The sequence below is a fragment of the Sorex fumeus genome, unplaced genomic scaffold, assembly GCF_029834395.1.
Source record: "Sorex fumeus unplaced genomic scaffold, SorFum_2.1 ptg000041l, whole genome shotgun sequence".
Lineage (NCBI taxonomy): Eukaryota > Metazoa > Chordata > Mammalia > Eulipotyphla > Soricidae > Sorex > Sorex fumeus.
Genome location: NW_026606098.1, coordinates 11,510,085 through 11,537,340, shown reverse-complemented (window position 1 = coordinate 11,537,340; position 27,256 = coordinate 11,510,085). Strand labels below are relative to the sequence as shown.

The 27,256-nt window shown below is 40.3% G+C and overlaps 1 pseudogene; it reads left to right on the top strand.

Annotated features, from left to right (window-relative positions):
- The first annotated feature begins 58 nt into the window (after positions 1–58).
- LOC130028897 (elongin-C-like) lies at positions 59–27,256 on the top strand (annotated as a pseudogene).

Sequence of the window (27,256 nt, the reverse complement as noted above, 5' to 3'; positions counted from 1 at the left end):
CGGAGCTTACAAGAAACTCCTAAATTTCATCTAGGAGTGAAGCAGAGTTTCTTAAGAACATAATGGATGGAGAAGAGAAAACCTATGGTGGCTGTGAAGGTCCTGATGCGATGTGTGTCAAATTAATATCCTCTGATGGGCCATGAGTTTATTGTAGAAAGAAAACATGCGTTAACATCAGGAACAATAAAACCATGTTGAGTGGCCCAGGTCAATTTGCTGAAAATGAAACCGAAAAAGCCAATTTTAGAGAGATCCCTTCACATATGCTATCCAAAGTATGCATGTATTTCACCTACAAGGTGCATTACACTAACGGCTCCACCAAGATTCCTGAATTCCCAATTGCACCTGAAATTGCACTGGAATGGCTGATGGCTGCGAATTTCCTAGATTGTTAAATAAAATAAATTATAATAAACTGTTAACTTTTTTAAGTATTTAATACCCATAGTTCAGTTAGTAACTTTTCATATATAGCTTGTTGCCTGTGTGCAATTGAACTTTTAATGTTCATTACCAAGCAGATTATCTTCTGTTCTTTTGCATAGCAATCAGAGCTGATATTCGTTTGCTACATCAGTAAATTAAGGACATCTTCAAAAACTGAGAAATAAACTAATATGCCAATTCGTAGGTGGTTTTGCCTTATATTTTGGATGTGATTTTTTAAATTAATGGTGGTACAGTAAATGCTAAAATTTAGGCATAAATGTACATGTTCTACAAGTAAATAATTGGCTCTGTATTTTTATGTTTTGTTTTGTTTTTAAACTATCCTGATCTTCTAGACATCATTAGTAGCATTATTCATTATGCAAATGTTGCATTATAAACATGTTTATAACTTAGCCAGGACTTCAATTTTTTTATAACTGTCAAAGACATAAGAGTTGAAATTTCTTATCTGTCTTTTGATAAACTGCAGTATTGTTTAAATGTTACTTGTCCTTTTGTTTATAGCTGAGATTTAAGAACTTGATTTAAAAGCAGTTTTGGAAGATTACTAGTCAGTGTTTGGAGCTAGTAACTGCATTTAGCCAACAGGTCAGCTACATGACTGATTAAATGTGCATTGTTCATTTTAACCAATTCACAGTATGTACTTTACTATAGTTATATTCCCCCATTATTCTTTCTTCCATAGTTCCTTGTTGCTTTCACATTTTTGTATGTACGTATTAAGACTTAACCTCACTAGACTTTAAAAACTAGACCACCCTGAATTATTCTAATCTTGCTCCTTTCATTTGTTTTATTTATGAGAAACATTTTGAGATATACAATGCAATGCTTACAATATACTTTGTTACACATAATCATCTATTAAAATTTATCATCCCAAGTGAATATGACAGTGACGATTGGTGGGTCTTTTACACACAGGTAGTGTGAACTTAAACTTAATAAGGAGGTCAATAAGCTCTCCTACTCAACATACCAAAAATATTAAAAACCATGACAGCATAGCTGATGAGAAGCTATGGTAAAAGAAGCACTGAACGTGAGTTTATATTTCTTTTATCTAGTAGTGACGACAATGCTGTCATTATAGAGTCTATAAATTAAGCTTTCAACTTAGTTCTTTCAGATGGATTTAGTATGAACCAGTTTCTCTGGGAACTGCAACCATCAAGAACCAAGTCTCTACAAGCCTCCTGTGTGCCTAGGTCTGGGGCAACCCTGTGCATTCCTGTAATGCTTAGATAAGGCCAGAGCAAGGTTATAGAAACTTCAGAAAATTTAAAAAAACAAGAGTTATAAAATTAAATTTTACTCTTAAAAGAACTAATGTTGTACTTTCTAGTTTATGAAAGTAGTAAAGTAAACAATATACATGTTAATTGCATATATTTTAGTAACTTCATAAGACATACAGGTACATATTTTAGTATAAAAGACTCAAGATCAGAACTCTATTCTGTTACCTAGTGACAAGTAATGTCAATTATACAAACCTAAACTACCAACAGAACTGTCAAGCTGATAGCTAGAAATAGTTCACTTAAACTTGGCCAACTTTAGTGAGTTACTTTGTGTTAGATTCAGAAATAACCTAGGTTTAAAACATTGAACTAGAAGATTAGGAAAACCTGTATATCTTGCAAACGGTACTTGAATGTTAATAAAGGCTCAAATGATTGAAAGATTGTAACACTTCGTATTTGATCTTTTTTGGCCTTTTTTTGAGGATTTATGAAATCAGTTTATCTTTCTATAGTTAGGTAATAGGAATTATTTGATTAAATTTAAGAAATGATCACGATCACAATCACGACCATCCTGTTGTTCGTCCATTGCCTCGAGCAGGCCCCAGTAATGTCTACTTCGTCCCAGCCCTGAGATTTTTTAAAAAGGGCCATTATCAAGGCTCTTTCAGGGTTAGGAGAATGAGACCCATCATTGTTACTGGTACTTGGCGTATTGGGTACGCCACGGGGAGTTTTCCAGACTCTGCCATATGGGCAGGTTACATTCGGTAGCCTGCCAGTTTGTCCAAAGTAGGAATGAGATAATTCGCGACTGTGCACTTCCGGGAGCTGGGTTTTATAGTCTCTGAATCTTGGCCCTTGATGGGATTACACGGCGCCAGGGGGCCAGTTGGTGGTTGTGACCCCTGCCTACTGGAATTTAGAGGATCTGGTTGGACGATGCTCAGCCCCGATCCAAGCGGGCTTGGAGATCTCAGCCCCGGGACCCACATGCCTTTGTTCCTCTGCTGGTACCTTCATGCGTGTGGAGTGTGGTCTCAGCATGGAGGTGGCTGGTTCTGGAGGTCTTTGGCAGCCAAAGCCCTGGTCGGGGTGGGAAGGGAAACTCAACCCGCTCCCCTCCAAGGGGCCCTGGCGAGGACAGCCAGGCGCAGGGGCAGGAGAAATGATCTTAAAAATTAGTGCTCCCTTCTCTATTCTATCTGTCAGTCTCCCAACTGTCACATTATATTCCACAAATAAGTACAGTCATTCTATGTCCGACCCTCTCTCTCTGAATGATTTCTCTTAGCATGACTCTCTCTATATTGATGCACATATATGCAAATTTCATTATTTCACCTTTTCTAAAAGATGCATAGTATTCCATTGTGTAGATATACCAAAGCTGTTTTTAACCAGTCATATGTTCTCGGGCACATGGATTTTTTTCCAGATTCTGACTATTGCAGAGTTCTGCAATGCGTGTACAAGATGTCATTTCTAGTGTAATTATTTGCATCTCCAGGATATATTCCCAGAAGTAGTATTGCGGGGTCAAATGGGAGCTCAATTTCTAGTTTTTTTGAGAAACGTCCATATTGTTTTCCAAAAAGTCTGTGCCACTCAGCATTCCCACCAGCAGAGAAAGAGAGTGCACTTAGACCCACATCCATGCCAACACTGGTTGCTTTTGTTCTTTTGGATATGTACCAGTTTCTGTGGTTTGACGTGGTATTATTTGCTTTCATCTGCATCTCCCTGATGATTTGTGATGAAGAGCATTTTTTCATGTGCCTTTTGGCCATTCAAACTTCTCCTCTGAGAAAGTTTCTGTTTATTTCATCACCCCACATTTTGATGGAATGGATGTCATCTTACTATAGAGTTCAACCAGTGCCTTGTATACCCTTGATATTTACCCTTATCAGATGGGTATTGGGTGAATATCCTTTATCATTCTCTAAACTGTCTTTGTATTATGCTCACTGATTCTTTTGAGGCAGAGGCTACTTAGTTTAAGAGAGTTCCATTAGTGTATCTCTGTTTCCACTTGCTTGTTCAGTGGCATGTCACCTTTGACGATATATTCCCAGGAGTGGTATTGCTGGGTCAAATGGGAGCTCAATTTCTAATTTTTTGAGAATTGTCCATACTGTTGTCCAGAAGGGCTGAACCAGTGGACATTCCCACCAACAGTGAAGGAGTGTCCCTTTCTCGCCACATCCACGCCAGCATTGGTTGCTTTTGTTCTTTTGAATGTGGGCCAGTCTCTGAGGTGTGAGATGGTATCTCATTGTGGTTTTGATCTGCATCTCTCTGATGATTAATGATGTAGAGCATTTTCTCATGTGCTTTTTTGCCATTCGGATTTCTTCTTTGAGAAAGTTTCTGTTCATTTCATTGCCCCATTTTTGGATGGGTTGGTTATTTTCTTCTTGTGGAGTTTAACCAGTATTTTGTATATCCTGGATATCAACCCCTTGTCAGATGTGTATTCGGCGAATATCCTTTCCCATTCTGTAGACTGTCTTTGTATTTTGGTCACTGTTTCTTTGGAGGTGCAGAAGCTTCTTAGTTTAAGATAGTCCCATTTATCTATCTCTGTTTTCACTTGCTTGGCCAGTGGCGTGGCATCTTTGAAGATACCATTAGCTTCAATATCATGGAGGGTTTTGCCAACTTTATTTTCAATGTACCTTATGGTTTCTGGTCTGATGTTGAGGTCTTTAATCCATTTTGATCTTACTTTTGTACATGGTGTTAGGCAGAGTTCTGAGCCTATTTTTTTGCATGTAGCCGTCCAATGATGCCAACATAATTTATTAAAGAGGCTTTCCTTACTCCACTTCACATTACTTGCACCTTTATCGAAGATTAGATGATCATATGATTGAGGGGAGATGTCAGTGTATTCAACCCTGTTCCATTGGTCTGCAGTTCTGCCTTTGTTCCAGTACCATGCTGTTTTAATTATTACTGCTTTGTAGTACACCTCATTGTTGAACCACGATGTTCTAGTGTCCCGGTAATACTGGCTCTGAGGATTGTTGGGAAGATAACGTGAAATGGTGCATCTAGGGTGGATGAACCATGGGCCTGAGTACATGGCGATTGATCTTTACATGTTCAAATTGCTTATTTTCAGGCTTCTTGCTACAACTGTTATCTTTGCTTGGTGACAATTTATAGTCACCCCTGAATAACTCTGAGGGCCGTTGACTGTTCATCTGTTGGTTCTGACCCCAGTATATGTGTTAGCATCCCACAGCCTGATCACTTATGGATAGACCACCCACACCTTTTGGAGACATGTCTCAAATCTCTTTATTTAATAACGGAGGTCATGAAACATAAAGACAGCCTCTGTGAAACTATTTTTAATTTTCAACAGGTTATCTTCTTATACTAATCCTCCTTCTTCAGCCTATTACATTTTTTTATATTTAACCAAACTGTGCCATTTCTCCCATTCTTTTTTGGAGGAGACTGGCGATGGAAACATACTTGCCTGTACTCAGGGTTTACTCCTGGCTCTGTGCTCAAGGATAACATCTAGTGAAACCCCTGGGACCACATAGGATTCCAGGGATGAATCTTTGGTCAGCCTTCTGCAATGCCCTATCATGTATACTATTTCTCTGATCCACCCCACAACTCTTAATCATGCCCATAAAATTTCTCCTCTTATGGGCTTTACAACCTGAGACAAGTTTCTCTTTAATAGATTCTTGTCTGTTTCCCCTTTTATCCCCCCTCTAACTTATATTTGTTTCTTATGAATCCTTCAATCCTCACACCCTCCAAATGATGACCACAATGGAAAGGCTCTCAACATTCAGAAATTTTATTACTAATCTATTAAATTATATGCATCTATTTATTTTTTTGAAAAGTGTATAAATGAAATGTGTATGGCATGTCAAGTGTTTGTCTAAGGCAACCATCTGGTAATTAAATTAGCACCAACCATTCCAGCTACTTATAGCCATGGAATCAAGAGATGTCCATATCTTTTTCTCTCTCGATAAAAAACTGCACTTTCCCCAAAGAGTTTTTTTGCAGTATTTTGCAGCATTCTCACGCTCCTTCTGAGCCTTCCTCTTCATAGCCTCATGCTCTGGTCTCTGTTCTTTTGTGATGGGCTTTGACATGACTGGCTCAGGAACATTGTGCTTTCTCCATGGAATTGGTTGGAAACAAAAGTCTTGGAGTCAAAACTGACTCTGACGTTTGGGTGGAACCTGGCTCTCACTTCCAGAGACAGGAAGAGGGCCCCGCTGGAGACAAGTGCTAGCTGTTGTCTTGGAGGGAGCAGGTCTAGAATTTGCAGGCTGAGAAATAGGCAGACTAGTAGAGCTCAGCAAAGCTGGTCAAGATGGGCTGAGATGGTATGGCAGGGTGTGACAAATATGCAGTCGCTGGCCGGAATGAATTGGTGACAGTTGTCCGAGCTGAGTTGGTCGAGCCATGCCTGGCAGGGTAAGCTGCAGCAGGACGATGTGAAGCCAGAGACTGGTTTCCAAGGAACACGTCGAGCTTGCAGCTTCTCCATGGTAAGAAAAGGCAAAGGTTCCAATTTGACCTTCCCGGAGGTGGCAGCTCAGACTGGGATGGAAACGAGCGTTCTTCAGCACTGCTGCTTGGTTTCTGAGCTTTGACCTGAGTTTTTTCAAGACCTTTTCCATCCCGTGTAGCACCTGGCTGTGCTTTGACAGCTGAGGAGGGCTGGAAATATTTGGGCTTCTTTGAACTACTCTGGACCCGGTAGGAAGAGGATCCAGGCTTCGGATCGCTCTTCTTCCCCAGTGCATCAAACTCCAGAATGTGCATGACTAGGCAGCTGCGGCTTTTTAAAGGCCTCTTGGAACAGCTCAGGTTGATTTAACTTGCTTTTCATCCTGGAATTAGTGGACTTCTTTTCTGCCTTCACCTTGTTCCCTGTCTGCTTATTGTCATCAACTTTCTTGGAGTTTGCTCAGGCCTTTTTTGTCATCTCCTGCCCATGGCTCTTGATCTTGCTGATCCTGCTGGACACAGCTTTCTGAAGTTTGTTGTTAGGTATGGCTGTGGTCCCAGGACACCTATCACAGGCTGCAGCATTACAAACAATCCCTGCTCCCCCTTGCAAGTGTTCTGGGTCTTTGGAATGGATTTTGACCTTGGGTTCTCCCTCCAGAGGCTCAGAGGCCTGGTTTTTGTTCTTCCGTGTTGGGTGGGAGGTCCCGTTAGTGCAACCTGAGTTTTGTTGGCCCTGATTCAAAGTGATGGTATCTGTGGTGTTCATTCCCTGTGGATCTACACATTGATCTAGGTCTTCCAAGCAATCAAAGAGCTGGGGAAGTTGTTTATCTTCCACCCATGTCGTGATGTCTTCTTCAGAAAGGAGAGGTCCTGGAGTGCCCTGATGATAGTAAACCACCTGGCTTCCTTCCTGGTTGGGAAGTGACAGGCTATAACACTGATTTGGAACCTGAGACGGTGTCTTTTCAACAAGACTGGCAGAAAGTAATGCGTACAGAGACACCTTGTGGTTGGTATCTAAAGTTTTCTCATCAAGAGCTGCCATAGACAAGGAAGAGACAGTGGTGTTTTGGTCAAGGTTAGTTACAGTAAAGTCTCACGTGTAAGACTTCTTTTAAGTACTTTCTGCAATATCCCACTCCAAAACACTTGGGTTGGAAGCAGACCACGTGGATAGCTGGCTCTGGCCAGACACTCCAGGCAGCATTGTTGTGCTAGAATGTTGGTCAAGATAGGCACTACCCATGAGTGGTTGGAAAGAGATGCCAGAATCTGATGGTAGAGCCAAGCACATCTACCAGCTAGAGTAGGTACGCTGGAGTAGTTGCAGACACTTCCTGTTAGGGAAGTTGCATTGTTCACCACGAGAAGAGTAACCTGTAGAGAATGTGCAGTTCCCAATACAGATGGAGTTTGAATATTTTCTGTAAGAAACAAAAGGGTGATGAAAAAAATCTGTGAGACTGATAACCTCTGAAAACTTTTTTTTCTATTTGGGTCACACCCAGCGATGCACAGGGGTTACTGCTGGTTCATGCACTCAGGTATTAATCCTGACAGTGTTCAGGGGACCATATAAGATGCTGGGAATGGAACCCGGTTGGCCGCATACACGGCAAACTGCCTACCTGCTGTGCTATCACTCCAGCCCCCTCTGACAACGTTTGAGAGGAGCAAAATTCACTTAAAGTTTCTAGTATAGACAAGGTTCTAAACCAACAGTCAAGAAAGTTACCAAATGTCCAAACAACTTTGGGTGATTGAAAGGCTGGAATATTTTGCACTTTGTGTATTTGACACCACGCTCCCAAAGTGAACACAGAGCTATAGAAGACTCTGGTGATATTGGTACATGGATTTGTTCCTTGGAGCTAGATTCTCCTCGTCCTAGCTCTACCTGTAGCTTGCTCTCCTGTTGAACTTTACATTATTGCCTAGAATGGAAGCATTTTAGAACTAGGAAGTCCTAAGAGAATGACTAACATTTTATTGTAAAAGAAAGAAACCCGAGGCCCAGAAGTGGCATTGAGACTTGTTCAAGCTTTTCCGGGTTTTTTTTTATTGGGATTGGAATGGAGTGGATTTGGATTAATATCTGGCAGTGATCTTGGGCTATTCCTGGCTCTGTACTCGGAGGTAACCCCTTTTAGTACTCAGGAGAATGGATACAGTGACAGAGATCCAACTGGATTAGCTGCCTATAAGGCAAATGCCTTATCCTATCCTGCACTATTTCGCTGTCCCTTATGTATTACCAGGTTACGGAACCTAAGTATGTGGACTTTCTTTCCAGGACTCTGCCTTGATCACTACAATGTCAGAAACTAGGAGGAAGATACTTTCTATTCATATAGGCATGTGGGGTCGTTACAATTATTACCCTTGTAATCTTCAGGTTTGTCTTTTTCTTATACAGTTCCTATCTATTACCTTCGTCTCACATATAACTCAATCGACTTGATGAATTAAAGGTTCACAACTGTACCCTTGTTTCTGTTCCCCCCTCAAAAATGAGTAGTTTAGTTTTTCTCAAGATGTGCTTTTGGAAGGAAGAGTGTTGTTTAAATTCTGACTCTCAAGTTGCTTTCCTGCAAAGGAGTTACTTACAAATCTAATTAAGAATAATGTGCACACAGAAATAAAATTTGTATGTTTCACATGACTTACGTGTGAGAAGAATAGAGACCAAGAAATATCATGAAAAATATGTATCACAGAACTGAAAAAGAAGTATGTAGAAATTAATGAAATCTGGTCTACGTAGCAAGCAGCATAGTACAGTAATTGATTGGGTTAGCCCTGAACAACAGTGTATGTCGTCCCCAAACACAACAAAGAAAACAGTACAAAAGTTTATTAAGAAATTGTGTCATATACACGATAATAAATTGAAATTCTATTTTATCAAATAATACTAGCCAAAAAAGGCAATAGTGAATAGCTTACCAGTCCGTAAAACAGAAGATTTACCAGTAACTGACATAACAAGCAGAAAATATAATAAATGTGATTGCATTTCTTAGCCAGTGTATGTTTTAAAGGAGAATAAAGCAAAAATAAATATAATAATTACAAGGAAATGACATTATTCTTCTCATTCATACCTCTGAATATTAGCCATCAAACAACAGGTATTAAATAGAGAATACCATTACAGTAAATCACACAAGAAGCAGAAAAGACCATTTAAAAAAGGGTTACAAAGTTTCAGATTTAATTTTAAAACCTAGATGACAAGTATCTTTAACCAACTACGAAAATGTCATTCCCAAAATTTCAGAAACAATCACCGAAATCCAAGTTAAATGTTTTTAATATAGGAAAACTCAGACTCCACAAACCTGAAATCAATGTGTACTTAGACATCTGAGACTTGACTTTTTTATTTCTTATTAGGATCTAAAAGCAAATGTCGACTGCTATAAAATGCTGTTAGGTTAGGAAGAAACTAATTTTTTTTCTTATTTGGTCACATCTGGCACTACACAGGAATTCTTCCTGGCTCATGCACTCAGGAATTACTCCTGGTGGTGTTCAGGGAACCATACGTGATGCTGAGAATCGAACCCAGGTCGGCCACATGCAAGGCAAATGACCTGTCCCTGTGCAAGGCAAATGCCCTACCTATAACTTTAGCCCAGAAAGAAACACTTTGTGAAGATGACAAGTTGCCTTAACCAGAACCCTACTTACCACACAAAAGAATCAATTCACCTGATTCAACTTAGAAGATATAACTTCTTTATTATAACAGTCACACCATACATGTACCTTACAAACTAGAATGTAATAAAAACATTAAATGTGATGTATCTTACATCCCCCTAAATAATATGTATTAATTATAGCAAGTATCATTTCTGAAACGTGTTTACATTCAAAACTGCCAAGTGCCAACTGTGTTCTAGAGACAATAATTAAAGAAACAACAACCATGATTTTCTGATACTGTTTTTCCTCTAGTAGAGTTAGGTACTGTACTAGAGACATATTATATTTCCTAGTCCTTAGAATTGATTAAAGTCAACTGCTTTGACTTGCTCTCATCATATTTAACTATATTTTTTCTGTTTTGATTTGAACTATTTTGTTCTCTGCAACATTCTATCTCAAACTCTATCTCTTTCCTTGATAATTTCCCTCCATAATCTTTCTTTCCTATTTTATTCTCCCTCATATCATCTTCTACTTATTGGCTTCTGTTGGTCAAAGCTTGTTGAAAATCACCCTAAACTTCCTTACCTTTGAGGACTTGCCCCCTTACCACTCAGCACTCCACACCTTCCCCACAATCCAGTTTTTCTTATCATCGAGATTAGAAAGAAAATTCCAAAGACACATGATATTGACTTTTGAAAAGCACTAAATTTAAAATACTAAATTATAAATACAAGTGGAGAGACTGCTACAGATATAACATCCTGGTGTATATTAGGTTTTCTACCAAAACTCTATTTTCTGTTTCTGTCAAAATATTGTCTCTGACTTACTTTATTTCATGGATATCATGTCAAAATACTATTAAAAGGAAAAGGAAACACAGAGAGTGAACACTCATATATAAACATGTACTTGAGGTCGTAAATATCTATCAAATATAATTTAGTAAATGAAGAATTACACTTTGTATTTGAGAGAAAGGAAGTCATTGTCTAAAATCACACAGCAAATGTGAATGTCAAGCTAAAATAAGACTTACCATATTCTAGTTGAATACTTTCCTCTATTATTACATGCTCCTTTTCCTTAACTACTAAGTTTAGGGATAAGAAATCTCATAAAAAGCTTTGAAAAATACTATTCCCTACCTGACCTGGTCAGAAAAGAGGAAATATCAAGGAAAGGTAAATGAGAAGAGGAGTCGATATGAGAGTATGTCTGAACACTGAAGCGGGAGTCCACAAGTGTCCAGTACCAATGACTGATCACTGGTGATTGGTCATTGGTCACTGGTCACTCGTGATGATCCAAACTTGATTAAAAACAACTACACGGAGCCCCAAGATTCTACCAGATGCTGGTAGGTTTGGTTGGAGAATGATGTCATAAAGCAGGCAGTTGAAAGGTAGAGGCTAGCCAATTGGGACGTCAGATTCCCAAGAAGAAGACTGGATTGGATAGACTCTGATGTAGACTTAAGCAGGCTAGAGAGATGAAATCTTACAAGACAGTTATAACAGTTTCACTTTCCTTAGACTCTGAGGTTAGGGAAGTACTCCTATATACTGATGAGCTTATATATTTCATTAAGAAATAAACAAGTACTAGGTAATAATTTATAGTGCGTAGTTAACCAATAACAATAAGGTACAACTAGTGTATTTTGTATAATGTTCAATAATATTAATTGATATGTTAATGTTTTATAATATATATTGTTACTTACTTTAAGATTAGGAAATAATGTATTATTATGAGAAAACTTCCCCTATCAAAAACCCCTAAGTTTAGGCTGATCTGCTAGCAAACATGCACCCAGAAAATAATAGTAGGCAAGGATAGAATAGATGACACAGTATCTGCCAGCTCTAAACTTGTGCCAGGCAAACATAGACTAATACTTTGTAGGGTCTTTTAGATTTAGGGGACAATATAGACAAAACTAGAATAAATAACTTTCACCATTTTTTATTTATTTCGATGTTGGGTGCTAACCTAGCCATGCTCAGGGCTTGTTCCTGGCTCAACACTCAGGAATCACTCCTGGAGCATCTCGGTAGACTGGATGCAAGAGAGGTACCCTGCCCACTGAATTCTCTCTCCTGCGCAAACAACTTTATATTTTACTGATGCCTACTGATTCTCTGTGAACTACAGTAGCCTCTGCTCTCCAGGTCCCTGTGGCATGTTTATATACTTCCTAACTGCCCATGATGTCTCTGTCAACTCCAACATTGGCTCACCTGTTAGGATCTGCTGGGCTTGGGGGGGGGCAATATTGCATTGTACTGACCTGCGATGAGATCACTGAATGCTGCACAGGTGTCCCTAAAGCTAGGTCAATCAACGTGTTTGTGTACTTATGTGTTTGTCTCATTCTCTGTGAGTGACCGCTGCTGAATGGAGGTTCAAAGTGACAATTGGATTTGGCAGATGAGAAACAATTTACACATATAATAACCAATGATTGTGATCAACAAATTATACTATCTCTTAGAAAATCCCAGGTAGTATGGAATATTTGGGAACCTATAAAAAGAATCAGAAAGAACACAAGAAATACTTGAAGTCAGTTGTAATTGAGCATAGTGTCGTCATCTGGATCAAAGTGATAATCCAGTGGTAAATGCACTTGCCTTGCAGATGGTCAACCTGGATTCAATCCCTGCCATCCCAATACGTATGTTCCCTTGAACCCTAGAGAATTGTCTTTATACATGGCAAGCACCGTACACACTGTACTATCAATCCAGCCCAGGAAGTTTGTGTGTGTATGTGTGTGTTATGTATGGGTGTTTTTGTGTGTGAGTAGAGAGAGAGGATTTAAGATAGCCCCAGTGATACTCAAGTACTCCTGTCTCTGTGCTCAGGAGTGACTCCTGGTGGTGCTCATTGGACCATATGTTGTGCTGATAGAACAAGGGTCAGTCACATGGAATATTAATATATTAAGCCCTACATTATTGCTTAGCACTAGAGCAGAAATATATTTTATAAATATAAAAAAGATGAGCCAGTAGGAGTCAGTGCAAAGAAAGAATCAGGAACTTTGCTGGGAATGGATCACCCAAGTGGCCAGGGACGAATTTCATACTACAACTGCAGAGATGAGCAGAGACAGAGACAGATCCTCAAAGAGTAACCAATTGACTATGTGTAGTTTTTTAAATAGAAAATATTTGCTGATCCCTAATTAGCAAAACGAAGAAAGAAATCAAGACTGAGAAGAAGAAAGAGAGAGAAGGAGAAAGAAAAGGAAGGAAGGAAGGAAGGAAGGAAGGAAGGAAGGAAGGAAGGGTAGAAAGAAAGAAAGAAAGAAAGAAAGAAAGAAAGAAAGAAAGAAAGAAAGAAAGAAAGAAAGAAAGAAAGAAAGACCTATGTAAGGAAGGAAAGAGAGATGGAAAGAAGGAAGGAATGATGGAAAGTAGAAAGGAAGGAAGGAAGGAAGGAAGAAAGGAAGGAAGGAAAGAAAGAGAAAGAAAGAAAGAAAGAAAGAAAGAAAGAAAGAAAGAAAGAAAGAAAGGAAGGAAGGCAGGAAGGCAGGAAGGCAGGAAGGCAGGAAGGCAGGAAGGCAGGAAGGAAGGAAGGAAGGAAGGAAGGAAGGAAGGAAGGAAGGAAGGAAGGAGGAAAGAAGACATTCTTGGCTGCTGGGACTGGCTTCATTGGACCTCAACCGCCCCCCCCCCCCCCCGGAATGCCCTGAATAAAACAGGCTGGCATGGGATCTAGGGGCATGTCTATGGTGTTGTTGTGTGCTCTCTTCTGAGAGATTTATTGTTGAGTCTCTGACTCAAGGCCATTGATGAGATTATATGACTCCAGAGGTGGTTGTGGGTGTGACTGCCAGGCTGCTGGAAACGGGGGCAATTGGGGAGAGGTCACCAATTCTCTGATTTCATTGAGCCTGGAGTTTTCAATCAGAAGTCCCACACACCTGAGTTTTTCTGCAGATTCACGCATAGATGAGGATTCTCCACACATGAGGATAGCAGCCATGATCATGGCTTTCAAGTTCTGGAGGTTTTTGTCTGCTGGGGCTAGCTCCATTGGGGCGTGGAAGGGATGGGACTCCAAATTGATTTTGAATAACATTTTCTTTATTTTCTTATCTTTTCTTGGAGAGTTCTCTTGAGTCTTTATAATTTTTAAATTTTATTTTATGAATAAAATATTTATTTTATGAGAGAGTTACAAGATTTCATGTTTGAGTTACAAATACATAATGTTCAAACACTCATCCCTCCACCAGTGCACATTCTGTAGGATAACACTGTTCTGTCCTTTCTGCAGAGCCTCAGAAATAGTTGATAGTTGATAATTTCTTGATATTTTATTGGACTGAGGAAAAGAGAAAAACACCTTAGGAGGTATTTTGCCCTTGGGCTGTCAGGAAGGGCTTTAGAATTACCTTTTATGTGGGCCATCAGGAAGGGCTTTCTTATGTTGATTTGCCTACCTGACTGGGTGGAGTGTCAGCCCAGACTGCCAGGGAGTTGGAGAGACAGGAAGCTGGAGAGAGAGAGAGAGAGAGAGAGAGAGAGAGAGAGAGACAGAGACAGAGACAGAGACAGAGACAGAGACAGAGACAGAGAGCAGGGGTGCAAGATGGACCACGGGGAGACTAGCAAGGAGAATATGTGCTTGAGACCTAGGCCCTCCATAACATAAATTTCTTCTATGGAATAAACTTCCTGGTAATAAACTGCTACAAAGATCAACTGGCCTGGCCCTGGTCTCTTTCTTTGTCTTCCCTTGGCAAACAGCCTTCTATATACAGGATACACACAGTAGTTCTAGGGCACCAAACGCAGGCATTGAGATAGAGCCATCCAGAGAACCCGCGAGCACACAACTCTCAGAGTGTCTCCCCAGAAACCGCACCCTTTCTCACCCTCCCACTGCCTTCATGGCAGACAATTTCCCACATACTATCTCTTTGATCTTATATCTTTGATGCTAGAGCATTTCTAACAAAATATTATCAACTTAGTACCTACTAATATGCTTAAAACAATGGCTTGTATACAGTGGGTACTTCATAAATTCTTACTATTTGCGGGGACACCCCAAAATTCTAAGAGCTTACTCCTGGCTCGACACAGTAATTATGCCTGGCAGTGCTTGTTGAAAAATATGGGATGTCTTAGATTGAACCTGGATAGGCCCTGACCAAGCCAAATACCTATATACTTTACTATGACTCTTGCTGAGGTATTACTATATTGAAATATAGTAAATATATTTATTCAGCCTGGTCGAGCTGAGTGTGATGCCTCCGCCTCTCTCAGAGAGTCTGACAAGGTACCGAGATTATCTCGCCCCCTTATCAAAGCAAGGCAAGCTACAGTGCCGTAATCAATATACCAAACACAGTAACAACAACTCTCACAAAGGAGACGTTACTGGGTCCGCTTGAGCAAATCGATGAACAATGGGAGGATAGTGCTACAGTGCTATGTGCTAGATGAAATTCCTAGTGGTTTATAGACGGAAGTGTGAGAACTGTGGATATCAGAAAATTCCACTATTAGATTCTAAATATTATAAGTCCGCACTGATTCAACCTTGATCTTAAGTGGTCCTGCTCTATACACTTTCATTTTTTGACAACCGTTTTCTAATGATCACAGTCCTAAGCCTCTAGCTTAGTGCTGGACTCACATGATCCTTCTCCCCACATGGCACTTTTGGGGTTTTCAGTATTCACTTTTCAGCATGAGCCTGTGGACCAGGCTGAATTTTCTTTCTAAACACCTGATAATTGAATACAGAAACTTCTGAGATATTCTTGATTTTGTTTTCCTCTTCATAGATTTCCACACTCAGAATGTTGCTTTGATTTCTTAAAAAGATTTTTTAATTTAATTTTATTTTTAAAAGTTGTTCCCAATATTTGAGTCCATTTAATATTCAAACACCAATACACCACCATTACACCTTCTCCCCACCATATTTCAAATGTTTCCATCCCAAACCTAAAACCCTGCCCTAATGTGTGGGAAGCTGGCCCTTTAACTGACCAAGGGCCTACATGCCTGTGCTATGTATGGTTATCTTGAGAAAACATCTGTCATCACTGTCAGTAAAAACAAGAAGTAACTGACAGTGGTTAACCTGGTATGTGAAAGGTATAAACTTTGTAAATCATATATTGAATGTCCCTTTGTGTAACTACCTCATGCCTGATATGTGAAAATATATAGACTTTGTTACCTTACTAACCATATATGGACTATGGACATGACCCTTTTTGTGTAACTGAATTGTGCTTTATCTGTACTGATAGGTATTTAAGCCCCTGCTGCCCTGAATAAACGCCTATCTTGTCCGATCCTGTCTGCTCTCCTATCTGCTCTGTCCTGTCCCTTTTTCTCTCTGCTTCTAAACTGCATTATGTCTCTTATGTCTTGTGTTCACTGGGTCAATTCCTCCCTGCACCTACGGACCCGAGGGCCACATCCGTGGGCTGGAGGATTGATCTGGCAGGGGCCCCCCTCACTAATGCAGAGCCAAAATAATTAATTTTGTATTGCCTGTTATAAATAATTCGCTAAAAATTATCCAAAAATTGTTTCTTAGAGGAAAGTATTTCAAGACGGTTTTATTTCACCCAGGAGCCATTGAGCATTTTTATGAGAGATTAGTAACATGTTGTTAAGATTTAACCTTGTGCGCATATCTCTCTATCTGTGTGTCTGTCTGTTTGTCTGTCCATCTATCTTTTTGTATAAATATATTTCCCTTAAGATTGGTTTCCTTCTATTCTATTTTATTTTTATTTATTTATTTTTATATTTTAATGAATCACCATGAGGTTCAGTTACAAATTTGCAAACTTGATTACATTTCGAAAGTACATTTGGTGGTAAAATGATCGAGTACCCATCTATCCACCAGTGCACATTCTCTACCACTAATGTTCCCAGTATCCCTCCCGCAACCTCCACACAATCTCTCACACCTGCCTCTGTGGCAAATACAATCCCTTTTACTCTCTATCTCCTTTGGGGTTTTATGATTTGCAATGCATGTAGTAAGTGGCCATCATGTTTAGTCTATATTCTACTTTCAACAGGCATCTACCATCCCAAGTGAGCCCTCCAAGAATCATTTAAATAGTGGTCCCTTCTCTATTCTATTTGCCTTTCCTCCAGCACGTGAGACTGGTTTCCAAGCCTTGGAGCGATCTCTATTATCTTTGGTGTTAGTCTCCAATTCTGTCAATTAATATTTTAAATAATGAGTGCAGTCATTCTATGTCTATCCCTCTCTCTCTGACTGATTTCACTTAGCATGATATTCTCCATATCACTCCACTTATATGCAAATTTCATCATTTCATCTTCTCTTACAGATGCATAGTATTCCATTGAGTAGTTGTACCAAAGTTTTTTTTAACCAGTCATCTGTTTCCAGGTACTTGGATTTTTTCCAAATTCTGGCTATTGCAAAGAGTTCTACAATGAATGTACAACTGCAGATGTCATTTCTATTGAATTCTTTGCATCTCCAAGATATTCTTTGCATCATCCTGTAAGCCGCGGGGCATTTTAAGGGCCTCTTGTACAAGTTCAGGCTGACTTAACTTGCTTTTCATCCTGGCAATGGTGGAATTCTTTTCTGCCTTCACCTTTTTCCCTGTCTGCTTATTGTCATCAGCTTTCTTGGAGATTTCTCTGGCCTTTTTTGTCTTCTCCTGCCCACGGCTCTTGGTCTTGCTGATCCTGCTGGACTCAACTTTCTGAGGTTTGCTGTTAGGTACGGCCATGGTCATTGGACACCTATCACTGGCTGCAGCATTACAAACAATCCCTGCTCCCCCTTGCAAGTGTTCTGAGTGAGTGGATTTTGGCCTTGGGTTCTCCCTCCAGCGCCTCAGAGGCCTGGTTTTTGTTCTTCTGTATTGGGTGGGAGGTCCCCTTAGTGCCACCTGAGTACTGTTGTCCCTGATTCAGAGTGATGGTATCTGTGGTGTTCAATCCCTGCGGATCTATGCATTGATCTAGGTCTTCCAAACAATCAAAGAGCTGGGGAAGTTGTTTATCTTCCACCCATGTCGTGATGTCCTCTCCAGAAAGGAGAGGTCCTGGAGTGCCCTGATAATGGTAAACCACTTGGTTTCCTTCCTGGTAGGGAAGCAACAGGCTATAACTCTGATTTGGAACCTTAGTTGGTGTCCTTTCAACAAGACTGGCAGAAAATGATGCGTACAGAGACACCTTGTGGTTGGTATCTAAGGTTTTCTCATAGCGAACTGCCATAGACATGGAAGAGACAGTGGTGTTTTTGTCAAGGATAATCACAGTAAAGTCTCCCATGTAAGGCTTCTTTTCAGTACTTTCTGCTATATTCCACTCCAAAAAATCATGGGTTGGAAGCAGACGAAGTGGATAGCTGACTCTGGCCAGACACTCCAGGCATCATTGTTGTGCTAGAATGTTGTTCAAGATAGGCACTACCCATGAGTGGTTAGAAAGAGATGCCAGAATCTGATGGCAGGAGCCGAGCAGATCTACCAGTTGGAGTAGATACTCTGGAGCAGTTGCAGACACTTCCTGTTAAGGAAGCTGCATTGTTCACCACGAGAAGAGGAAGCTGCAGAGAATGTGCAGTTTCCAATACAGATGGAGTTTGAATATTTTCTGTAAGGAACAAGAGGGTGATGAAAAAAATCTGTGAGACTGATAACCTCCAACAAAGTTTTTTTTTCCTTTTGGGTCACACCCAGCGATGCACAGGGGTAACTGCTGGTTCAAACACTCAGAAATTACTTTTTGTAGTGCTCAGGGGACCATATGAGATACTGGGAATGGAACCCTGTTGGCCGCGTGCAAGGCAAACGCCCTACCTGCTGTGCTATCACTCCAGCTCCCTCCGAAAACGTTTGAGAGGAGCAAAATTCATTTAAAGTTTCAGATATAGAGAAGATTCTAATACCAACAATGAAGTAAGTTACCGAAGGTACAAACAACTTTGGGTGGTTGAAAAACTGGAACATTTTGCACTTTGTGTATTTGGCAACACGTTCCCAAAGTGAACACAGAGCTATAGAAGACTCTGGTGATGTTGGTGCATGGATTTGTTGCTTAGAGCTAGTTTCTCCTCGTCCTAGCTGTACCTTTAGCTTGCTCTTCTGTTGAACTTTACATTATTGCCTAGAGTGGAAGCATTTTAGAACTAGGAAGTCCTAAGAGAATGACTAACATTTTATTGGAGAAGAAAGAAACCGAGGACCAGAATTGGCATACAGACTTGTTCAAGCTTTCCCTTTTTTTTTAATTGGGATTGGGGTGGAGTGGATTGTAACCAATATCTGGCAGTGATCTTGGGCTATTCCTGGCTCTGTACTCTGAAGTTACCCCTTGTAGTGCTCAGGAAACTGGATGCAGTGACAGAGATCCAACTGGATTAGCTGCCTATAAGTCAAATGCCTTACCCCTCCTGTACTATTTTACTGTCCCTTATGTATTACCAGGATACAGAACCTAAGCATGTGGACTTTCTTGCCAGGTCTCTGGCTTGATCACTACAATGTCAGAAACTAGGAGGAAGATACTTTCCATTCATATAGGCAAGTGGGGTTGTTACAACTATTAGCAGTGTAATCTTCAGGTTTGCCTTTTTCTTGTGTGGTTCCTATCTATAATCTACGGCTCATATATAAATCAATGTACTTGATGAATTAAAGGTTCACAACTGTACCCTTGTTTCTGTTCCCCCCTCAAAAATGAGTACCTTAGTTTTTCTCAAGATGTGCTTTTTTAAGGAAGATTGTTGTTTAAATTCTGACTCTCAAGTTGCTTTCCTGCAAAGGAGTTACTTACAAATCTAATTAAGAATAATGTGCACACTGAAATAAAATTTGTCTTTTTCACGTGACGTACATGTGACAAGAATAGAGACCAAGAAAAAAATCATGAAAAATATGTATCACAGAATTATAAAAGAAGTTTGTAGATATTAATGAAATCTGGGCTACGTTGCAAGCAGCATAGTACAGTATTGATTGAGAGCAGCCCCAAGAGTAAGCCCTGGCCAACAGTGAATGTCATCCCCAAACACAACAAAGAAAACAGTACAATAATTTTTTTAAGAAATTGTGTCATGTATATGATATGAAGATGAAATTCTATTTTAGCAAAAACTACTAGCCAAAAACGGCAATAGAAGACGATTTTTGAGTGTATACCTTACCAGTCCATAAAACAGAAGATTTAAAAGTAACTTACATAACAAGCAGAAAATATAATAAATGTGATTGCATTTCATAGCCAGTATATATATTAAAGGAATATAAAGCAGAAATAAATATAATAATTTCAAGGAAATGACATTATTAATCTCATTCATACCTATGAATATTAGCCATCAAACAACAGGTATTAAATAGAACATACAATTTCAATAAATCACACAAGAAGCAGTAAAGGCCATTTTAAAAATGTCACAAAATTTCAGATTTATTTTTAAAACTTAGATAATAAGTATCTTTATCAACCAGGAAAATGTCATTCCCAAAGTTTCAGAAACAATCACCAAAATCCAAGTTAAATATTTTTAATGTAGGAAAACCCAGACTCCACAGCACTGAAATCAATGTGTAATTATACATCTGAAACTTGACCTTTTTATTTCTTCTTAGGATCTAAAAGCAGATGTCAACTGCTATCAAAATGCTGTCATGTTAGGAAGAAACTACAATTTTTTTCTTTCTTGGTCACATCTGGCACTACACAGGAGTCCCTCCTGGTTCATTCACTCAGGAATTACTCCTGGTGGTGTTCAGGGAACCATACGGGATGCTGAGAATCGAACCCGGGTCGGCCACATGCAAGGTAAATGGCCTACCCGCGTGCAAGGCAAACGCCCTACTTATCACTGCAGCCCAGAAAGAAACTCGTTGTGAAGCTGAAGCGTTGCCTTTATCCTGGACCCTACTTACCACACAAAAGAATCAAATCTCCTGATTCAACTTAGGAGATACCACTTCTTTATTTTAACAGGCAGACCATACATGTACCTTACAAACTAGAATGTAATAAAAACATTAAAGATGATGTATCTTCCATCTCCCTAGGTAACATGTATTAGTTATTTATAGGAAATATCACTTCTAAAATGTGTTTCCATCAAAACTGCCAAGTGCCAACTATGTTCTTGAGACAATAAGAAAAGAAACCACAATCATGGTTTTCTATAGACTTTTTTTCCTACTGGTACTCTACTCGAGGCATAGTATGTTTTCTAGTACTATAATTGATTAAAGTTAACTGCTTTGACTTGCTCTCAGCATATTTAAAAATATTCTTTCTGTTATGATTTGAAATATTTGGTTCTCTCCAAAATTCCATCTCAAACTGTATCTCCGTCCTTGGAAATTTCCCTCCATAATCTTTCTTTCCTATTTTATTCTCCCTCATATCATCTTCTACTTCTTGACTTCTGTTGGTCAAAGTTTGTTGATAATAACCGTAAACTTCCTTACCTTTGAGGACTTGCCCCCCTACCACTCAGCACTCCACACCTTTTCCACAATCCAGTTTTTCTTATCATCAAGTTTAGAAAGAAAACTCAAAAGACACATGATAATGACTTTTGAATAGCACTAAATTTAAAATACTAAATTATAAATACAAGTGGAGAGACCGTTACAGATAAAATATCCTGGTAGATATTAGGTTTTCTACTAAAACTGAATTTTCTGTTTCTGTCAAAATATTGTCTCTGATTTAATTTATTTCATGGATATAATGTCAAAATACTAATGAAAAGGAAACACAGAGTGAACACTCATATATAAACATGTACTTGAGGTCGTAAATATATATCAAATTTAATTTAATGAATGAAGATATACCCTTTGTATTTGAGAGAAAGTAAGTCAGTGTCTAAAATCACAAAGCAAATGTGAACATCAAGCTAAAATAAGGCTTACCATATTCTAGTTGAATACTTTCCTCTATTATTACATGCTGCTTTTCCTTAACTGCTAATTTTAGGGATAAGAAATCTCATAAAAATCTTTGAAAAATATTATTCCTTACCTGACATGATCAGAAAAGAGGAAATATCAAAGAAAGCTAAATGAGAAGAGGAGATGATATGAGAGTACGTCTGAACACTGAAGCGGGAGTCCACAAGCGTTGAGTACAGATGACTGATCACTGGTGATTGGTCATTGGTCACTGGTCACTCGCGATGATCCAAACTTGTTTACAAACAACTGCATAGGAGCCCCAGGATTCTACCAGGTGCTGGTAGAGTTGATGGGAGAATGATGTCATAAAGCAGGCAGTTGAAAGGTAGAGGCTAGCCAATAGGGGGGGGTCAGATTCCCAAGAAGAAGACTGGATTGGATAGACTGAGATGTAGACTTAAGCAGGCTAGAGAGATGGAATCTTACAAGAGAGATATAACAGTTTCACCTTCCTTAGACTCTTAGGTTAGGGAAATACTCCTACTCAAGAGCTTACTTATTTCATTACTAAATCAACAGTTACTAGGTAATAATATATACTGCCTAGCTAACCAATAACATTAAGTTACTACTAGTGTATTTTGTATCACGACACGAATCACGACCATCCTGTTATTCGTCGATTGCCTCGAGAAGGCCCCAGTAACATCTCTTTCATCCTAGCCCTGAGATTATATTCAAGGCTCTTTAGGAGAATGAGACCCATCATTGTTACTGGTATTTGGCATATTGGGTATGCCACGGGGAGTTTGCCAGACTCTGCCCTGTGGGCAGACTACATTCGGTAGCCTGCCAGTTTGTGCAAAGTAGGAATAAGATGTCATAATAAGCCAGGCGCGGGAGCAGGAGACTGCACTGTTCTCTTCTGGGAGCTGGTTTTTATAGTCTCTGGGTCTTGGTCGTTGATGGGATTACATGGCGCCAGGGGGCCAGTTGGGTGGTGTGACCCCCGCCTACTGGAATTTGGAGGATCTGGGTGGAGGAAGCCCGGCCCCAACCCGAGTAGGCTTGGAGATCTCGGCCCCGGAACCCGCGTGGCTTTGTCCCTCTGCCAGTACCTTCATGTGTGCGGAGACTGGTCTCAGCGTGGTGGTGGCTGGTCCTGGAGGTCTTCAGCTGCCAGAACCCTGGTCGGGGCGGGGAGGAAAGCTCAACCCACTCCCCTCCAAAGGGCCCCTGCGAGGGCAGCCAGGCGCGGGGACAGGAGACTGCACTGTTCTCTTCCGGGAGCTGGTTTTTATAGTCTCTGGGTCTTGGCCGTTGATGGGATTACAAGGCACCAGGGTGCCAGTTGGTGGGTGTGACCCCAGCCTACTGGAATTTGGAGGATCTGGGTGGAGGATCCCCGGCCCCAATCCAAGTAGACTTGGAGATCTCGACCCCGGAACCCGCGTGGCTTTGTCCCTCTGCCAGTACCTTCATGTGTGCAGAAAGTGGTCTCAGCATGGTGGTGGCTGGTCCTGGAGGTCTTCGGCTGCTGGAGCCCTGGTCAGGGTGGGGAGGAAATTTCAACCCGCTCCCCTCCGAGGGGCCCCCGCGAGGGCAGCCATGTGTGGGGGCTGGAGACTGTATAATGTTTAATATTATTAAGTGATATGTAAATGCTTCATAATATACATTATTACTTACTGTAGAGTTAGGAAATGATGAATTATTATGAGCAATCTTCCTGTAACAAAAAACCCTAAGTTTAGTGTGTTCCGCTAGCAAACATGCACCCAGAAAGAAGAGAAGGCAAGGATAGAATTAATGACACAGTACCTGCCAGCTGTAAACTTGGTCCAGGTCAACATAGACTAATACTTTGTAGGGTCTTTTAGATTTAGGCGGCAATATAGTCAAAACTAGAATAAACAATTTTCACAATCTTTTATTTATTTATTTTGATTTTGGGTCCTCAGCTAGCCGTGCTCCGGGCTTGCTCCTGGCTCCACACTCAGGAATCACTCCTGGAGGAGCTCGGTAGAATGGGTGCAAGAGAGGTACCCTGCCCACTGAATTCTCTCTCCTGCGCAAACAACTTTATATTTTACAGATGCCTACTGATTCTCTTTTAACTACACTAGCCTCTGCTCTCCAGGTTCCTGTGGCATGTTTATATACTTCTTAACTGTCCTTGATGTCTCTGTCAACTCCAACATTGGCTCACCTCTAGGGATCTGCTGGGGTTAGGGGAGCAATATTGCATTATATTGACCTGCCATGAGACCATTAAATGCTGCACAGGTGACCCTAAATCTAGGTCAATCCACGTGTTTGTCTACTTCTGTGTTTGTCTCATTCTCTGTGACTGACCGCTGCTGGTTGGAGGTTCAAAGTGGCAATTGGATTTGGCAGATGAGAAACAATTTAGACAGATTATAACCAATTATTGTGATCAACAAATTATACCATCTGTTAGAAAATCCCAAGTAGTTAGGGATAATTGGGGACTTCTAAAAAGAACCAGAAAGAACACAAGAAATACTTGAAGGCAGTTGTCATTTAAAATAGTGCCGTCATCTGGATCAAAGTGATAATCCAGTGAGAAACGCACTTGCCTTGCACATGGTTGACCTGGATTCAATCCCTGCCATCCCAATAAGTATGGTCCCTTGAACCCTTGAGGATTATCTTCATTCATGGCAAGCACCCTCACACTGTACTATCAATGCAGCCTAGAAAGTGTGTGTGTGTGTATTATGTATATGTGTTTGTGTGTGTGTGTGTCTAGAGAGAGAGGATTTGGGGTAGCCCCAGTGATACTCAGGTACTCCTGTCTCTGTGCTCAGGAGTGACTTCTGGTGGTGCTCATGGGACGATATGTGGTGATGGAGATAGAACAAGGGTCAGTCACATGGAATATTCATATGTTAAACCCTAGATTATTGCTTAGTGCTTGAGCAGAAATATATTTTAGAAATGAAAAAATGATGAGCAGTAGGAATCAGTGCAAAGACCGAATCAGGAACTTTCCTGGGGAAGGATCACACACAATGTTCATACAACCATCCCTCCACCAGTGCACATTCCCCACCACCATTCTCCCCAGCATATCCCTCCTTTCTCGTCCTCCCCCTACCTTCATGGCAGACAATTTCCCACATACTATCTCTTTGATCTTATATCTTTGATGCTAGAGCATTTCTAACAAAATATTATCAACTAATGCCTCTTAATGTGCTTAAAACTGTGGCTTGTATACAGTGGGCACTTCATAAGTTCTTACTGTTTGCAGGGGAACGCCAAAATTTTCAGAGATGACTCCTGGCTCGATATTCAGTAATTATACCTGGCAGTGCTTGTCGAAATATATGGGAAGCCTTAGATACATCCTGGATAGGTACCTGACCAAGCCAAATACCTATCTTCTTTACGATTGCTCTCACTGAGGTATTACTATATTTAAATTTAGTAAATATATTGACTCGGCCTGGCAGACTTGAGTTCAATTCCTCCGCCCCTCTCAGAGAGCCCGGCAAGATACCAAGAGTATCTTGCCTGCACAGCAAATTAAGGCAAGCTACCGTGCCCTATTCAATATGCCAAACACAGTAACTACAAGTCTCACAAGGGAGACCTTACTGGGCCCACTTGAGCAAATCAATGAACAATGGGAGGACAGTGCTACAACGCTATGTGCAAGATGAAATTCCTACTGGTTTATAGACTGAAGTGTGAGAACTGTGAATAGCAGAAAATTCCACTATTCGATACTCAATATTATAAGTCCGCACTGATTCAATCTTGATCTTAAGTGGTCTTCCTCTATACATTTTCATTTTTTGACCACCAACAGTTTTCTAATGATCACAGTCCTAAGCCTCTATCTTAGTGCTGGACTCACATGATCCTTCTCTACACAGGGTACCTTTGGGGCTTTCAACATTTATTTTTCAGCATGAGCCTTGTGGACCATGCTGAATTCTATTAGTGAACACCTGATATTTGAATACAGAAACTTTTGAGATATTCTTGATATTTTTTCCTCTCCATTGTTTTCCACACTTAGAATTGTTGCTTTGATCTCTTAAAAAGATTTTTTAATGGGCTGGAGCGATAGCACAGCGGGTAGGGCGTTTGCCTTACAAGCGGCCAACATGGCCGACCCGAGTTCGATTCCTCCGCCCCTCCCGGGGAGCCCGGCAAGCTACCGAGAGTATTCGATATGCCAGACACAGTAACAACAAAGTCTCCAATGGAGACGTTACTGGGCCCGCTCGAGCAAATCGACGATCAACGGGACGGCCTTTACCTTTTACCTTTACCTTTTGATACAGTTGTTCACAATATTTGAGTGCATTTAATATTCAAACACCAATACACCACCATCACAACTTCTCATCACCATATTTCAAATGTTTCCATCCCAAACCTAAAACCCTGCCCTAATGCAGAGCCAAAAGAATTCATTTTGTACTGTTGTTATTTATAATTCGCTAAAAATGATCCCAAAATTGTTTCTTAGAGGAAAGTATGTCAAGGCCATTGCATTTCACCCAGGAGCCATTAAGCACTTCTATAATAGATTAGTAACATGTTGTTACAGTTTAGCCTTGTGTGCATATCTGTCTGTCTCTCCATCTATCTCTCTGTATAAATATATTTCCCTTAGATTGGTTTCCTTCTATTCTGTTTTTTTTTTATTTTTTACTGAATCACTATGAGGTTCAGTTATGGATTTGCAAACTTTCGTGATGACATTTCCGTCATAAAATGGTCGAGTACGCATATCTCTACCAGTGCCCATTCTCCACCACCAATGTTTCCAGTATCCCTCCTGCCACCTCCACACAATCTCTCTCACCTGCCTCTGTGGCAAACACATTCCCTTTTACTCTCTCTCTCTTTTGGGGTATTATGGTTTGCAATGCATATAGCAAGCGGCCATCATGGTTGCTCTATATTCTACTTTCAGCGGGCATCTACCATACCGAGTGAGTGCTCTAAGAATCATTTAAATAGTGGTCCCTTCTCCTTGGGGCGCAGGCACGGGTGCAGGGGCTGCAGTGGCTGTGTTGGCTGAGGAGCTGTCAAGAAACTCCTAAATTTCCAACGGGAGTGAAGTAGAATTTTTTAAGAACATAATGGATGGAGAAGAGAAAACCTATGGTGGCTGTGAAGGCCCTGATGCTATGTATGTCAAATTAATATCCTCTGATGGCCATGAGTTTATTGTAAAAAGAGAACATGCGTTAACATCAGGAACAATAAAAGCCATGTTGAGTGGCCCAGGTCAGTTTCCTGAAAATGAAACCAATGAAGTCAATTTTAGCAATATCCCTCCACATGTGCTATCCAAAGTGTGCATGTATTTCACCTACAAGGTTCGTTACATTAACAGCTCGACCGAGATCCTGAATTCCCAATTGCACCTGTAATTGCACTGGAATGGCTGGTGGCTGCGAATTTCCTAGATTTTTAA